Below are 16,168 nucleotides of genomic sequence, written 5' to 3'. Positions count from 1 at the left end.
CTGAAGAGCCTGAATAAGTGTTAGAATTTAGGTTCTCTCAGCTCCCAAGTTTGAAAGCCAGGTCTGAGCTATCACATCTTTTGACAGAGCCAGACACATTTTATGAGAGTTCCGATTCAATTTAATCCAGATTTTCGCCTTTGTTCCATCCCTAATTCTTCCTCTGCACAGCAAGAAGAAGCAAGGCAAGATCTTTGCATAGGTGTTCAAGTATTTAGCAATTCAGTTTCCAGGCAATCAGCAAATGCAGCAGTTCTCAAACTCCAGCCTACTAAGACCACTGCTGCCAGAGTACTAAAGCATCTGTCAGTCTCAGGACTCTGTTGTTTTGCTGCTGTTGGAGCTCAGGTCAATTCATTTAAGATTTCCAAAAGCTTTTTCAGTGGTTTTTTTTTTTTTTTTTTTTTTTTTTTTTATTTCCCTTTGTCCTGGAGCTTGGTGGTTTTGTTTTGTTTGGGGTTTGGTTTTTTGTTTGTTTAGTTTGGTTTTGTTTTTTTGGTTTGTTTTTTTTTTTTTTTTTTTTTTTTTTTTTTGACCAGCTAGACTCTGAAATCAGAATATTTCTTTGAGCTGTTTCTATATCAGGTATCTCTGGCAAAAATCCAGCTATGAGCAAACTTTCAGCCGCTGCTGAAAACAAGAGGGCAACAAACAAGAGGAGAGAATCAACACACTGAGTGACCTAGAGAGAAAATTATATGTCTGCATGCAACAGAAAAAAGTCCCCAGTAACAAGTGTAAATTCCTAACACTTCTGCCAAGAGAATGCTGAATGACAGGGTGCAGCAAAGCAGATGCACACCTCCTGTTGAAGGAAGCTCAGTTTCATATTGTTGCCAATAGTCACTTTAATTTTGTTTAACTACTTTTATGGCAACTCCAGTGTATGTTAGAAAGTATTGAGAAAAAGGTTGTGACACTGGAAAGAAAAACAGAATCCATGGAAGATCTGAGGTACAGATTGTGATGATACAGTATTTGAAAAATCAGTAAATTCATGCATTACTGTTCATATTTGCCATGTGGTTTCAGCAAGAGATAATATTCTTCCCACACAATGTTCAAACTGTTCATTAGTAGATCTTGCAGCAACTGCTGTTTTGCAGCCAAGGAATGACTGCACTTTAGTGGCAGGCAAAGGATCCCAATAGCTCCCAAAGTGCTGGGGCATTTTCCTATGTGGAGTTTAAAGTATATAAAGAAATATGTTTCTAATTTATTACCTTTTACACAGATGCATGCTTTATGGGAAAAGCTTGCTACAACTAATGCAAATTTCACTTTAAGACTCACCCAGGAATTCTTTAAGGTCAATTTGTAGTCTGTATATTTTAAAGAACCCCATGTTACTGCCAAACTGGGAATGGCAGCAGGACAGCTGGTACAAATGGCACCCTTCTTCTTCACATATTCCCATATTATAACTTTTCTAGACTGATATGTGAGTTGCCAAAGGATTCCATGTCCTGCTTATTGTTTGCTGTGCTGATACACTGGCACATGCAGAGGTTATTTTTCATGTGTCATCAGAAATGTTACAAGAGCAGATTGGTTTTGTAAATACAAGAGATTACCTAAGTGATGGAGGACTCCTGTCTCCTATGCATACAAAAATAAAAAGGGAGGGCAGGAGAGAGAGAACAAAGCACTATGTACCAGATAAAAAGGCAGGAAACCTAAATTTATTTGTGGAAGCAATAACATTTTTGTCAGTTATTCCTCCTTCCTGAAGGATGGAACCTCACTGATGGAAGGATGCTCAGGTCAGCTTTCAATTGTCAGCAGATAAGTTGGCATAGGGCTTGCAAAATCTAAAATCATTTTCACTTCCCCTGTTGTTTACCAGGACTGCACTCAGCCTAAAGTATAGGAATTGTCATATGTTATCAACTTGGCAATCTGTTCAGATCAGAATCCTCTCTAATTGTAGTCTAAGAGGGCAGTGGCATAATTTGGTACTTTTTTTCCTGCTTTAAATCTCAAGTTAATCTCTTGAGAGATTTACTACTTCTCTGGAGCACATGCTTTAAAATCTCTCTGAAATCTGACATAAATAATGCCAAAGCTGGGCAATCTTGCTATAACATAACTGACCAAACCCTCTTCAATCTTATTAAGGTATTGCCATCAGTGGCTTCCTGTGACAGTATGTTCCATGCTCAGCAAAAGTGCTTATTTTTATCAGATGCTCCCTTTTGTGGAATTCTCTGCTGTTTAATTTAATTTCTCACTCAGTTGTGCAGTAGCTTCCAGCCCATTGCCAGGGCCCTGAGTGCACTCTTAAACCTGGATGCCCTGATCAGCCCTGGAGCCCTCAGTTCCTGCCCATGAGGATGCACCAGCACTGGTCTCCAGCTCCCCACAGCTCTATCCATGGGTTCTATGGAGCTGATCCCTGTGCCCAGGGAGCTACTCCGTGCCTGGAGCTGGAGCTGCCCTGCATCCCTCACTGCTCTGATCCCTGGAAGGGGTGTCCTGCCACCTCCAGAACCCAGGGAGCTACCAGTTCTTATGGCTCCCCAACACAGGTTCCCTGTGAAGCAGCGCAATAAAGTTTCTCTTTTCCTTCCCCTCCCCAAATATTTGTTCTGAATTCACAGAGAAGCCTACTATGAGTAACATGGTAGCCTACTATGAGTAACAGCTGGGCCCCGCCAGCTGGCAGCTCCCGCAGCGCTGACTGCTGCCCTGAGTGGGACTTTCCCTGCGGCCACTCTGCCAAGCAGGGCCAGTGCCCTCAGCACTTCTGGGCTCCAGGGCTCCCTTCAGACCTTCCAGCAGCGCTTCCCCAAAACCATTCTGTCCTTTCACAAGTGATGAAAACGCCTCTGGGTCAGGCAAGCAGTGACAGGGACCCGATGGCCACCCGGAGACCTCCTGCCACACTCAGGAGGGACAGTCTAAAGCTTCCCCCGAAAAACCCAGGAAACCCTTTCATAGGTTCTCTAAATCAGTTATAAATGAGCATGTGGAGCTCTGAACACCATGATCCGCCATCACCCCAAAGATGACAGACGCCGTGCCTCCAGCCTTACCTCCTCCTGGGTGCCAGCCACCGGAGAGCTCCTGAGCTGGCAGCAGGACCCGGCTCCCCGCACACCCGGCATCGTCAGGGCACCACACCGGCCCCGAGGGAAGGGGGATGCCGGGCACGGCTGTGAGGGGAGCAGCACCAGGGGAGCAGCACCACAGCACCAGGGCCTCCGGGCGGACAGCGCTGCCCCTCAGGCGACTCCTCCTGAGGGACGACTCTTGTGAGGCACCCCCGCCACGTCTGCTCATCCTGTCTGTGGGCCAGCACAGACAACGGCATCTCTTCATCCTCCCCTTCAAAATGTAGGAATTTAGCCATGTGTTGGCTGCGGTGCCTGAGGACCTGGGAGAATGCTGGGATTGTCTTTCATGCAGAAGAGGTGCACGGCTTTTGCTCTCCAAAGCCCAGGTATGGTCTCAAATGGCGGCACATCACCTCTTCACTGAAGGTTTACATGGGGCAGAATGGTAACAATTGATTTATTTTACTCAGGGAACAGAGCCACAGAGAGGGGGAGATTTTCACATCACAAGACGTGAATCCAGCCCTTCCCAGTCATCACTAAAGCCATAGCTACAAGCTCATCCTTACTCTTTGGCAACAGCTCTCTAGCTAAATGTGTTTTCTCTAGTTTAATCCACTACATTGTGCTCTGTGCCGAGGTTGTCAGCTCATTGTAACAGATCTGGTTCAGGTTTTGTTGTCTTTTCAAATAACAGTGAAACAAATTCATCTGTGAGCTGTGGATTAATAGCTGGCATGGATTAGGGCCAAAGTACTTGAATGCATTCATGAAATTTCACTTCATCCCTGGTGTTTTTTCTTCAAGAATAATTTAAATTTTCAATTCTTTATCTTAGTTGTGTTTCACTTGCTTGTAAATACACATAATACATCCTGATTTTGTTTGCATGTTGTTTGTCTTTCTTGGGAAAATAGATAAATAATTAATCGGTGAATAAGAGGCAAACTGGTGTTGGAGTTATGCCAGATCTAACCTTGGGTCTTCTCTATTTCTTTATTGTCTTTGAGGGAAAGAGAAATGAAACAAATAAACAAGAACACTTAAAGTATGTGATAAATCACTAGCTGTAAAGAAGGGCATGAAGGAAAACTTCCTTTCCAAGAGCATCTTTGGCTTGTTTGATACAGTACTGTTGTCAGGTGTATTTGGGTTGTTTTGAATGGAGAATGATAAACAAATGTTGTTTGTATGATAATTAAATGCAGCTGTCTACAACTAGCAGTCAGGATCAAGTTCAGAAATTTCAGCAGCAGAAGCACAAATTCCTAAATTGAAGGAGGAATTCCTTCATCTAGAAATGAGTAACAGGCTATTACAGTCTCCACAGCCAGCTGTAGAAAGGAAACATTCAGTACACTGCAATTATGCCATGCATCATAACCTCTACAGTTATGTGCAGAGTAAACGTAGATTGATCATTATTAACTTCCAATTTTTCTGAAGAATCAGCCTAAGTACTTCATGTAAAAGAAAATAAACTCATTAGAAGATGTTGAAATATTAAAAAAAACTCTAGGTTTCTTTTTTTCCTTAAGTAGGTCTCCTCTATTGTGTCATTGTGAATCCTTGGTTAGTGCTGCCTGGAAAATGGGCAGTTAAGGAGTTTTATACAGAATAGCCTGAAATGGCAGGAAAAAAGAAAAATATTTTGATTCCTAAACATAGTTAGCTGTTTTGCCTCCTGGGAATTGTAGTCCAGGTATTGCAAAATCATATTCTTCATTGTAGGTTAGGTTCCCTGTAATAAATAAGTAGATCAACATGCCCTCCTCTTCCACTTTGTACAGGGAAATGGTGCATCACAGCAGTCTACAACACAACGAAGGGATAACACAGCCTAAAAAGAACGGTGTAAGGCAATCAAAGTAAATATATGAAAGACATAGCAATGCTACAAAATTGTAATAGTAGGATTATTATCACTGCTTCAGCTGCATTTTTCTGCAGAGAACAAGCACCATTGACCAGAAGCATTTTTAATTAAAACAGTTCTATCAAAAGCTCAGCTCTTCACCTAAACCAGAGTAGAACTGTACAGATTTTCGTCAGATTTCCTGTTGACAAATTGAACAGACACTGCTTCTGCCTGCTTCTTTCTCAGCCCCCTGTGAATCAGATTAAATGACAGGGGCTGCTCCCTCCAATTCTCATACAGTGCTAAGATGCCTTTATGATCATGACCATGCCTTCTAGCAGAGATTGCTTCCTCCAACAGCTTAATGGAAACAACTTTCTTAGAGAGAAAGGAAGCAATTTTTCCCTCAGAAAAAGTCTGTAGGAGAAAACAGCCTTCTCTAGATTCTGGCAAAGCATGTCATCATTTAGCAGGCATACAGAAAAAGGCATGCCTGACTCTTTTCTGACACACAAATCCCATCTTCAATAGGCTTCAATAGGCATTCTGAAGGGCGTGGGGCTTTGTAGGGGGCTGTTGTTTCTGGACAATTCAGTGGAACCCAGTATATTGTGTTGGCTGTGCCAGAAACTGGCATTTTACTGAAAATGATGAATCAAATCTACTGGAAATGGCAATGTGCTAGGAAAAACAAATGTAATCCAGTAATGATAATGCTAGCCTGTAGTTTTACAGACTTCAGTGTCCTGGTATGCCACAGATTTCCTACATCCATCTTTTAAACCTGTAACTTCTAAGGGATTAGCACCTTCTGATGTTGGTTTTATCAATAACAGAAACACTTTCAAATTGTTCTGGGTCCAAAATTAGAATGTATAATAGTCTTTTTATAAGTTTAGATTAGTACAATGCTCCTAGATTCCAGATTCCTGCATAGCTGTTTTTTAAAAAAATTGATAGGATGAGTGAATCTAAAGTGTGTTCAGGTCCAGTTTAAAAATTTAAACACGATTTGGGGTTTTGAATGCAGGGATCTCAGCTTACTTAATGTCCCAGCAACAAGGCCTGAGATCCTGGCTGACTAATCAAAGCCCTTACTTTAAAAAAGCTAAAAAGAGAAAGATAAAGAAGAAATAGAAGAGAAAAAAGATCCAGTAGAAAGAGCCACAGGACAGGCACTGATCTCTCGTCTCTGGTGATTGGTGATTGGAACTGAGGGAATGGCATGAAACTGTGTCCAGGAAGGTTTTGGTTGGATATCAGAAAAAAGTTTTTCACCCAGAGGGTGGTTGGGCACTGGAGCAGCTCCCCAGGGCAGTGGTGACAGCACCAATCCTGACAGAGCTCAAGAAGTGTTTGGACAATGTTCTCAGGAACATGGTGTGACTCTTGGGATGTCCTGTGTAGGGCCAGAAGTTGGATTTGATGATCCTTGTGAGTCCCTTCCAGCTCAGGATATTCTATGATCTAATGATTGAATGAGCAGGAACTCAGCACTTGTTCAGGTTTAGGCCAAAGCTGGCAAAAGTCTTAAGTTACCAAGGGCTTCCTCCAGACCTGATGTGCTCCAGCAGTGCTCTGGTGTAATTCAGCACACAGGTGATGCAGGAAGTAGCCATTAAAAAATGTCTCACTTTCCTTTCATGGCCCTCTTAATTCTTCCTCAGTCCTGTTTTTTTAATGGGCTTTCTGAAGGTTTGAATAGCTGATCCCTCTATTAGAAGTAAATAGATGTGAGGTTAATGCAGCACATTCCTTTCTAGTTGTGTTTCCCTTTTCCTTACCACAAATTATTTTAGCAGTACAATTAGGCTTTTCCTGCTTTTTATAGACAAATCATTGTTACCTTAAGCAACTTAGCATATTGGGCATATGAAATAGTCACAATCATCTTTTTCATCTATGTTTGTATAGTAGCTAACAAAATAGAGCCATGCTCCATGCTGGTGTCTCTGTAGAGCTATAACAATGTAAATAATTAATAATAACTGTTGTTCAACACTTGAATAGGAGTCTGTTGTTTGTAAACAAAGAACATTTATTTTTCCCTGCATTTCTTATTGCATAAACCATAAAATTACTCCAAAGGAAGGAAGCTGTCTTACTCATACACTTAGTGAAATTCCTCAGAACTCCACAACACATCAAAAGTGAAAGGTCAAATGGATTTTTAAAATTATTTTAAATTTTTTTTACTAGCAATGTGGGCAAAAAAATGTGATGTTTATGTTAATAAATTTGTCTGCCAAAATACAATTATAAATCAAATAGGTCTTGTGGTAGTATTGTCAACATGATAAGAGAAAAACAATGAAAAGATTTGAAAAGAAGGAAATGTAAAAGGGCATCTTACTACAGTATGTAAATCCAATTACAAAAGCAGAACTATATCAGAAGTCGGCTGTGCTTTTTCCACAAAACACGCCTTAAGAAAGGAACATGAATTGACAATGCAGAAAAATTAACTTATTTTGCTAAGTCTCAATATGTATCTTTCTTGCATGTATTGTAGTATTTAAGCATTAACAGGAAAAAGCCAAAAGATTTTGATTAGAGCTGTGGGTTTGTAATTCCAGAAGATCTGAGAGTCGTAATTTTCCATTGCATAAGGCGTATCATCCCTCTTGTGGTACAAACACGGAGTGTTTTGATTTATGTCATCCAAATATATCTATGTTCTTTATCACAGAATTACATTATATCTGTGTGCCAATTAAAGAAAAGGTCCTTGCCCTTAAAATCCTCCTGTAAGTACACAATATTAAAAACAAGTTCATTCCCACTTAAAAGTTTGGAATTTATGCATACATAATCAATCAGATACTAATGTGACAGGGAAAGGCACAAACTCAAGGTAAGGAAGGTGGAGGATAAGGTGGTAAGGAAGAATTCATAGATGACACAGAGTTTAATATTTCTATTTCTGTCTTTTTCTGACCATGTCAAGACTGAATCAAGAGGAAAAGGAAAATAAATATTACCATTACTACTTGCAACACACCAGTGTGAAGGTCTTCTAATCAGATGAGAACGCTATGGTGCAAGATGTTTTCTAGAGAAAAGGGGATTCCTCTTCCAAAGACATGACAGCAGAATAAAAGTGCTTATACCTTAGAGCTCTTGTCTTGAAGTCTGCTAGAAGAACATAAGGTTTGGTAATTCTTCATTTAGTCAAATTCACTGAATCCCTCATTGCTCATGCTCTCCTCAGAGCAGGCTTTAAGCATAACCTACTCAAGAAAATACTTGGTGTCCCTTTACTTCTGGAGACTCTGCACACCCGGTCCATCAAACCCTCACGTACACAGAGGAGCTGCAGCCCAGCTGCAGTGACAGTAACTCCCTGTTACTTACAGCACTAATGCACATGGAGTCCTTTTCCGTGGGGCTCAGAGAAGCCATATGCAAAGTGAGACAAAAGCTTACACATGGAGATTCACAGAGGAATGGATCTTTTGCCAGTGACAGGCAGAAGCTTTTGGGTACTTGGCCTCTTGAGGAGTATTTTGACTGGGAACAGTGTGTCCAGCTGACTTAGAGCAGGGCCTGCAAATCTGGAAACAGGATTGGCCCAGGAATTTGACAAAAATGGGTAATGTAGTTATCTTTTCTTCACTATCGCAGTAAGACTCCATTTCTAAATGACGAGTAGTACCTTGCACTTTCTGTCTTTCCACAGTAACATCACAGACGTGTCCTGTCATTGTCTCCCCTGTGAGCTGCCCAGATGTACTGCTTTCATAAACTTGGAGAACTATGGTGCACTTCAAATCTGCAGCATTTTTCACTGTCAGCCTGTATTTCTCAGATCCCATTCACTGCATTGCCTTGCACTTCTAGTGCTACCCTTCGCTGCTTCTCATTGGCAAGAGCAGGTGCTCACTTTCCCAGCTGGATAACTGACAAAAGTGAAAAATCCCTGTCCCTTTCAGCGAAGTTCCTTCTGCAGCATGTGTGGGGATATAAGCTTGAGGTGACCCCAGCAGGCTCAGCTAAGCCTTGTTCTATTGCTTTATACTAGTTCGGCTGGACAATGCCTTTGTGGAGACTCAGTGCTGTCCTCCTCTTATATTTCACAGACTTCAGTGGCTGTTTTATGACCATGCTATCCATTCTCATATTTTTTTTAATGTATATTGCTTTTTTTCTGGGTTGCTGCCAAGACACGACTTGTTTAAAAAATAAACCAAACCCAGATCCTGGCTTATGTCACCCTAATAACCTCAACTCCGTGGTTTGGTCTCTAGGGTGTACGGTTCATGACATCAAGACACTTCATAAAATTGAACTGGGTTTGATGGCTCATGGATTTTGCTCCAAAACCCCTGAAATTAACTAACTTTCCACTGACCAAAATTGTCTTCAGATTCATCCTTTGAGTTATCTGGAAGTCACTTGGTAAGGTCTTATAGTTCCCGTGAAAAGAAAAATGCATTGAGTCTTGTAGCAGATTTCACCAGCAGTTCTCCAAGCACTTTGCTTGCAAGGAAAAGTATCATTATCTCAGTTTTATAGGTCCTTAACACATTTTTGCATAGGCTTGACAGAATGTTTTTGAACACATTCTTGTCTTGTCACAGTTCGTTTCCTCTAAAATGTTTTTTTTAGATAAACAGGCATCTGTTAATATTTGACCATACTTTTTTCCCCACAATCCCTTTTCTTTTTCAGTGTACAGGGTAGAGGGTGCTCAGTAGGTGCATAGCTTTTCATATTTTAACTTCCATTATCCATGTGTGTCCCTTGCCTCCCTCCTTGTATGCTTCTCAGACTTCCCTTTGATGTGAGTTATACCTCTGTGTTGTTTAAGAGCTCAAGAGCTTCACGCCTGTCATAAGTTTGTCTTTCCATTATATAGTAGAACAAAACAGGATGTCTTTCCACTTCAATGATAGGGAATATATGGTTGAGTTTCCTATTTTGAGTGTACAGTTTAGCAGTGAAAGATCTCCTTTTTCAGAATAGTCAGCTGTACAGAGCATTAAGTACTCACTGCACTGCTTCTATTCAATTCAGTTTCTCTTATGAGTGCTCAGCATTTCTACAAATCTGTTCAGATACCAACTTGGATACTCAGAAACAGAGATATGAACATTTAGAGATAATGTGGGGAAATTTTCATTTAAGCAATTTGCCCAATGTTACACAGGTCACATTGCATTAACGATAAGGCCATCTTTTTCCTTTCAGTTATCTCCTGCCTTTAATTATACATCTCCCAACTATTGCAACAAACAGCTTAGGCAATCTATGAGGAAAAATAATTGTGTCATTAAAAACCCCATTCCACAAACTGTGTTCAAGGGAGGCTACTATGATTTTTCAAGCATTCTTTATCTAGCATCTCCTGACTTTTTGAGTGAGTGACTTTGTTCCCTCTGAACAGAGTTTTGTGTGCATGTGATCTCCTTTTTTTTTTTTTTTTTTTTAAGCAATCCAAACAAAAAACATTTCCATTTCAAAGATTATGTTCTATCTTTGACAGCAGCAAAATTCCACATCACCATCCTGGTTGTTGAGACACCAGAATTAACTCATAGAAATAGCAAATTGCCATCTGTAGACAAGAGTGTGCTGAGGCACATACTGACTGAGAGCAGAAATCTGGGAATGAAATGGCTCTAGGGGAGGGTGTGTCTACAGCTTCTGCTGTCCTGCTAGCTCCTGTCTTGTTACCTTAAGCTTCATCCACTAGTTTTGAAAATTCAGTTGTGTTTTCCTCATTCAATCCATGATTCAGTCATAGACTCTATTCCCAATGTCCTCATGCAATCACAGACTCCTCATCCACTCATGAGTTTTGTCCACCATCCCTTCCTGCATCTCTACAGTCTCTCTTAGAGCTGCCCTTCACACTGGTTCCTGATCATGTTTCCTTGCTTATCCTGATCTCCAACAGACTGATGTGAGTTCTGATCTGATTCTGGGAATACTTTTCAGCCTGTGAGCTCCCAAGAGGCCAAAACCAAAGTCAAATCAGGTACATGCATAGTTCAAGAGAAGAAAATGAGGAAAAAAAATTTACACACTTACTGACAATTGCCAGAGCTTTGTGACAGGCAACAGTCAGCATTCTTTGAAACAGAATTCAGATCTCCTAACTTCTGTTCTTGGCCTGCAAAACAATCTTGTGCTTATAAGATCTTTGTTAAATGATTTATTAATTGCAAGCAAGAGGCAAGATTGTGCACTATTCTGACACTGAGCTCCTTCCATTCCCACTGACTTCTGCAGGTGGTTATCCCCATATCCAAGGGGAGACCCAGGTGCACACCAGGCTGCTCCTTGCACAGGAAATCTCGAGGCAGAGAACACTTGGGAGCCATGGTGTTCTCTACAAAGTGCTGGCCTGGTGCCCAGAGGAGTTGGAGCACAGGACATGACAGGAAGCACATCAACAGGCAAATACAGTGACAGTCTCAGTCACAGTGCTATGTGCAACTAGCTTAAAAACCAGGAGCAAATCAGTGTCCTGCACAGTCCATTTCACAGATCATTCACTGGTTTTTTTCCTCACTCCTCTCTACTTCTGTTTTAGTGGTGACCACTATTACTCTTCTCTGCCTTTTTTCCCTTGGCACTCTACCTTTTACCCTTTCTGGTTTTTTCCTTTTCTCTTCAGTACTTTTTCTTTCTGCTTCTTTTGTTTCTCTGTTGATTCTCAGCTGGTTTTCCTCCCTTTTTTTACTGACTTTCCTCCCTGACAGATAGGGATTGAGCCAAAGTCTACTGAAGTCAATCCATTACATTCAAAGAGTTTAGGATCAAGGTCTTATTCCTGCTTGCTTCTCTGCTTCTTCTACAATCTCTTTTCCTATGCAGCATTCTCTGTGGTGTTTTTCTTCTAAAAGATGGGTTACTGCAATATGCAGGGAAGGAAGAAGGTTTATAGAGAAAATCCTAAGGACCTAGTAAATTCCTTACAGGACTGCTAAATTGCTACTCTGAGTGCACAGCTGCAGAAAGCCAAGGGATTTGATCATAAGATTAGAGGAGTTTTTCATGCTTGCTTCATTGTTGTAGATGCCGGCGAACCCAATGGGAAGAATGATGATGTCTGACTCCAGTTCAGAAAGCTGAATGATTTCTTTATTATAATTATGATATAATACATTAATATACTCTATAAAGGAGGATACTAAAAACTACATGCTACTTTCTCTACCTACCATATAACTCGTGACTTTCTCGCCAGATTCCAGACACAGGTGGATCCAATTGGCCATCAGGCCCAAACAATCTACCATGATCCAACCAAGCGATCACTCCAGGTAAACAATTCTCCAAACACATTCCACAAGAGAAAAACAAGGAGCAGAAATAGAAATTGTTTTCTCTTTCATTTCTCTCTGTGCACCTTTGTGAAAAATCCTGAGAGAGAGAGAGAAATGTGCTTGCCACAGTTCATCACAGCACAGATTCTTTCATATGGCTCTGAGTAGTGGTCTTTGCAAAGACACGGTCTTCCAGGAGGGAAATCCCTCATTAAACTTCCATATTACATGTTGTAGCTGCTGACTGCCTAGTCATACACCTAATTTAGCCTGCTGATCTTAAGCTCAAACAGGCAGTATTTAATCACACTAACTAATTCCAGGAAACCTGAAAATGGAGGGGAAACCCCAATATGGACTGGATATTTACTAATATAAAATCATGTAAATCCACACAAGGCACCTCTAATACATACCATGTATATGTGTGCATGTGTGTGTGTACACATGTGTAAAAAAAGTAGATACAAAGTTATCTATGTATGGAGAGGGAAAAATACTGTATATCTATATATTGGATATTGGTTATATTATCATAGGATAGATGTGTGAAAAATATTTTAGTAGAACACAGTCTGCAGTAAATATGTGCCAACGGTTGAATGTTAATACATTTTAGTACATAACATGAAGACAGATGCACAGCTACGGTGAATAGATTCGACTCCACTAAATACTGAGGCCAGTAGCGTAAACATTGTTTTATACCAAACAGTATTTGAATGTATTTTTATAGTCCTGTCTTTATATTTGGTCCTTCATTTGGATTAATATTTTGTGCACCCAGACCAGCGGCATAATAACTCTACTTGCAGAGAAGCCCCACCTTCTCTGTTGGTGTGAGGCTACCCTGATGAACGTGGCAGAATCAGCCCTGTTATGTGAACTTGCATATTGAAATCAAACATTTTGCCAGCAGAATAGCGACCTATATTGTTCAAAAATAACCAGACAGGCCCCTGTTACTGGAGTATGTAGGTCATCACCATCCAGGGGGTATTAGCTAAACTCCACTCGTGCACCTATTTTTGATTTATAGGTGGAGACATCAGCCCCCACAGATCACATGACGTGTAAACCCTCATGCAGGAAACCTGTGGTTGGACACTGCATTGAATTCAGATCTCTGCCCTCTTCACAAGCTTTACTGATGATACAGTAAAGGTAAAGCAGCCTAAATATTTTTTAAAGCCTAATATTTTCTGCAAATCACTGGAAAACTGTTGACCACAGTACCTGGGGAACATGCAGCAGTCCGGCAGTCAGTGCACAACAGCTAGACTCCAATGGTTGTTTTAATCTTGTTTAACCATTGTCTCAGCAGGTAACTGTGAGACATAAATTATCAACTACCCACCAGCAAGGTGCTTGTACTGTAGAAGGTTTTTATTTTACTCAGGAACACTTTATATCCAGCATTGGAGACTCAGTCAAAGAAACGACAGTGTTCTTAACAGTAGGGCCTCTTAAATGTAAAGGGGCATGCAGACCTCAGACTTAGAGAAAGCAATAAAAACTATAATGGAAAATATCTAGGAGGAAATACTTGGAAAATATCTGTACTCAACTTTTATCTGATTCCTGCAGTACTGACTGGTTTTTTCCTCTCATATATAAAGAGCATCTGTCTACCTGTCCAAAAGTACTTTTATTCTAGAATGAAGGAAACAACAACTATAAAGTACAAAAGTAAAATTCCCATGAAAGCACACTGCCTGTGTGTATTTTTCTTTGTGCTGTTCAAGGTCTGTACAAAAAGTCCAGAGGCCTTGTAGGTCTCCAAAATGTAAAAGGATATGATGTAGCTAATGGAGGCCCAGAGTTCTATGCTGCAGAGAACACCATTACAGAGCACTGCTATTGAAGCATTCCAACTAAACTCCATCCCATCTTGCCTCCATGCTATTCCCATTGACCTCAGAGAGCGAACCTGGTGAAAAGCACAAATATGTCACAGCTTGAATAACAGCAGTCTCTTGAAACTCATGGTGTATTTTAAAATAGTGTTAAAAAGAATTTATGCAATAGTATGAAACTAGAATGTGTGGCCTAAGAAACAATCCTTTATGTAACAGTTGCACCTTTGTATCCCTGATTATGGTGTGCCAATGGTATTCCGTGGAACTTGCTAGTTGATGTGTATGGATATGCTGCATCTGCAGCCCTGCTGTCAGATGCTGAGGAGGCTGCAGGAGTGGAAAGCTGCCTTCAGGCTCTCCCCTCTGACAGACATCAGCTGGAGAAAAGCAATGTACAGCTGTGCCTCTTCTCTGAGACCACTCCCACGTAAAATCCTACAGAGGCTGGTCCTGTCTCTTCCTTCTCATCATGTGCTGAAGAGCTGTAGGAAGGTCATGAGGAGCCCAGGGCTATGATACCATCAATCTGTTGATGGCAACCAGCTCCTATGTCTCTTCTCAGCTGATGCAATCAGTGCCACACACAGATGTCACAAAACCTACAGGAGATAAGCCTGCAGATCAAAATCACTTGACTGAAGCTGAACTAAAGATGGAAGAGAGGTTGCTGGAAGGAAGGAAGAGAACTTTGTTTAGTTAAGGCAATGAGCAAATCATGCTTCCATTCTGGGCAAATGGCATGTAGTTTTGGGTCCCAGCAGAGCCTGTGTTGCCCCTGGATTCCGTATGGCTTGAAATTTGACTTGTATCTTTTTCTGTCTGCTCTGCTATCACTTTTTGTAGTAAAGGTGACTCATTTTACTTTTTGTGAGAAGCCAACAGAGACTTGTTCAGGTTAAAAAGAGAACAAAGAATAAAGCTTGTCAAAAAAGCAGAAACATAGAGGAAATGTGGAAGGTGTAATTCCTTACAGACATACTTACTGTCAGTCCAGTTTTGTATTTTGTATTCTTGTATTTTGTGTTCTTGGTAAAAGGGGTGTTTGAATGTAGATAGTCAAGTAAGGATTAGCAGATCCAGTGTAGGCTTTGGAAATGAACATGATCTGAAACTAGTTTTATAGCCTTGAGCAAATCATATAATCTCTCTGCTACTGTTTTCTGATCTACAATCCAAGGGTAGTAATGCTTTCTTCTCAGTGGTGAATAAATGAATGCTTTCACAGTGCCATATACAAATATTGCGATTACAGAGAAGGAAGCAACATATGATATTTATGTCAAACAGATAGAGAGTAAACTTGGGATACTGGATAGCAGTGCACTGCGATACAATTGCAATGAGTTCATTAGTAATGCACGACTGGATTGATTAAGTAGTTGCCACTGTGTAAAGCCTTGTCTAAAGTTGACACTTGATATATTATTTTGACCTGCGACAGATGCTCAATGATCTTGTCTCTTAAGTTTTGGCAGTGCCTGTCATGTCAATACAAATTATTGAGCCGAACTGAATGAAAGAAGCTGTAGTTGCCACATGGATACCTTTTCTATATTCTCCTGTATATAAAAACTGCAGCTTCCCAAACTGGATTTTTTATATAACCTTTCAGAAGCTCAGTTTGAAATAGCTTGTCTTCTTTTTTTCTTTCTTCCTGAGAATGTTTCCTCTTGCCATCATGATAAAAATGTACTGCTGTGACAAAAACAACCATGTTCCCATGATTTTATCCTTTCCTATCACAATGGTAGCACATTCTGTATGGTTATGACACGGCACAGAAAATTCTACCACACTGAGGTTACTTTTACACTGCCTGATAATGGTAACTGTGATGTGAAGCATCAGAAGATATAACATTTTTCTACACAAAAGAGTCACAGGAGGACTCAAGCAGTCTTTGAGGATCTGGATATCCAGCTGAGATTAGACGTCTGGATGTGTCAGGGTAGTTGCATGCAGAAGCTTTTCAGCTGTCAGCTGGGGATTTGAAGATGAACAGCATCTAGAAGAGGTTACCTATTCCTGGAAGTTTTGATAGCTTATTTGAACTGGAATTGAACTGGAGATCCAGACCCTTTTACTAGCAGGCTGGGAAGTTGGCACCAGCAGTGGTGGTAA

The 16,168-nt window shown here is 40.7% G+C and overlaps 1 protein-coding gene and 1 long non-coding RNA gene across 2 annotated transcripts in view; one reads left to right on the top strand and one right to left on the bottom strand.

The window, feature by feature from the left end:
* SEMA5B (semaphorin 5B) overlaps positions 1–3,054 on the bottom strand; it is a 280,124-nt gene extending 277,070 nt beyond the window's left edge. The window contains exon 1 of the mRNA XM_068195396.1: positions 3,036–3,054. The gene's annotated coding sequence lies outside the window, so the exon portion shown is untranslated. The remainder of the gene's footprint in view (positions 1–3,035) is intronic.
* The window catches only part of LOC137476932 (uncharacterized), a 541,698-nt gene that overhangs the window by 168,619 nt on the left and 356,911 nt on the right, over positions 1–16,168 (top strand). The window lies entirely within an intron of this gene.

Source organism: Anomalospiza imberbis, chromosome 7 (genome assembly GCF_031753505.1).
Source record: "Anomalospiza imberbis isolate Cuckoo-Finch-1a 21T00152 chromosome 7, ASM3175350v1, whole genome shotgun sequence".
NCBI classification, from domain to species: domain Eukaryota; kingdom Metazoa; phylum Chordata; class Aves; order Passeriformes; family Viduidae; genus Anomalospiza; species Anomalospiza imberbis.
The sequence above is the reverse complement of the archived record's forward strand: the minus strand, read 5'-3'. Positions and strand labels throughout refer to the sequence as shown.